The sequence below is a fragment of the Chrysochloris asiatica genome, unplaced genomic scaffold (assembly GCF_000296735.1).
Source record: "Chrysochloris asiatica unplaced genomic scaffold, ChrAsi1.0 scaffold00012, whole genome shotgun sequence".
Lineage (NCBI taxonomy): Eukaryota > Metazoa > Chordata > Mammalia > Afrosoricida > Chrysochloridae > Chrysochloris > Chrysochloris asiatica.
Window position 1 is genome coordinate 21,113,697 of NW_006408530.1, and position 1,924 is coordinate 21,115,620.

The window sequence follows — 1,924 nt, forward strand, 5'->3', positions numbered from 1 at the left end:
ATGCAATAGTTTACATGTGAGAACATTAGCTTTACATTCATCCTATTGTATATCATTTCATTGCTATGGTTACAATCTCCTCCATGCATCATCAATCAACCAAAGTATATACCCTGCAAGCCTGCCCCCTGGTCATCAGCACACAGCCCCTCTCCCTCTAGGGGTCTAAAGTTCCCAGCTGCTCCATCTCTCCACATCATCATCTCTGCCTCCATCTCTGGCATCACTGCTTCTCTGGGTAGGGTCCCGCTCTGTGCTCTTTTCCCTTGATGGTCCCAGGGACTTCTGCTCCTAGACAGCAAAGTCAATCACTCCCCTCCTTATGCTATAAAACAGTATACCTTTACATTTCCAACCCTCACAATCAGTCCTGATAAAAATTATTCACTATTGTATCACAAGAGACCCACCTGCCAGGAAATTCATCAGCCATGCCCAGACAGATTGGATATTACTCACTGGAGATTCTACCTTCCTCCATGCCCTCTGAATCTAGGTTCCCTCTTGAAAGCTTGTAAGTCAGTCACTTCTTGCCTTTGTAGCCCCAACCTCCCACACTTTTGGGGAACCAGTATCCAAGTTGCCCATCCCTGTCTACTCTGTGTATGGCGGAGGTGGGAATGATCCTTGCTGTAAAGACTTGTTCCCTCTTTTGAGCTACTGCTTCAATAGGTGTAGGTCAAGTTCATCAAATTGTATCACATTGCCCTTTATTCCCTCTTCTTTCTTCTTCTAGTTGAGCTCTGATCATCCAGTCATCGAAGCCAGGTCAAGTGGGTATTATCTGCAAGTATGTGTGTTCTTGTGCATATGCCCTCTCTTCTTATCAGCTGGATGCTTCACTCACCACTCTAGTCATCTGTGGCTATGTCACTGACACTGGACCCAAGAGTCCCTAGGTCTTGCCACACTGCTGGCCAACCAGGTCTCCACCCAGGTTCACAAGAGTCTTTTGAACATTGCAGGGTTTAGCTCGCAGCTTCATTGCTGTTTTCCCCTCACTTCCCCTTATCAGTGATGAACATTGCCACCAATCAGAGCATGTATTCCCATTGAGTCTTAGTTTTGGAAGGGGGTTTGCCCTGAGGGGACCCGACCACTTGCCTTGATGTCTCCTGGTTGAGCAACTTTCTTGTTCTTGTAGTAATCAGTCAGGCTGCCTATACTGTTTTGTGTTATTCCTGTTGTCTTTCTTTCAAAAAGTATTTTTTGTTCTTCTAGCTGCTCCAGGCTGGTCTGCTTGTCCTTTCAAGTGGAAATTTCCCACCTCAGAAGATTCTAGATGTGGTTCAGGATTCCACCTATGGTCTTATGTAATGCAGAGACTCTGCAGGAAGACTTCACTGGGCACACTGTAGCCCCATTTTAGGTATTCCAATCAGTTATAGGCTTACAAGCTTTCTATGGTGATATTTCTGGCTATTCCTTTTTCTCCCCCTCAAGTGTCTATTTTATAATGGTAGGCAAGGGAAACTAAGATTCAAAAGACAGCCAAGCATCTTAACTTTATTTCTATCCATTTGCCCATTCCAAACATGTCTCAATCCCTGTATCCCAGAGTCCTGTTATTCCAAGGTTGTGCATAAATCATTATTTACCTCTGTCCCTCTTAGCCTATGCAAACCTGCTTAATTATTTTCCTGTCCACTTTGTTCTTCCACTCCCCTAACCCTCCTTGTGTATTGTCCCCTCCCTAACACCAGTGTCTATTCCCTACCCTGTGCTCCATCTTCCCCTCTCTCATTTCACCCCACCCCCACATCTCAGTAACCAGCAAAGAAACCCCCCCCTCCCCCCAGTATGGGTTCTTTTTCTTAGTTTTTTACAGTAATAGTCTTATGCAGTATGTCTCCTTTTGGGACTGACTAATTTCACTCAACATAATGTCCTCAAGGTTCATACATGTTATGTGGTGGCTTGCAGC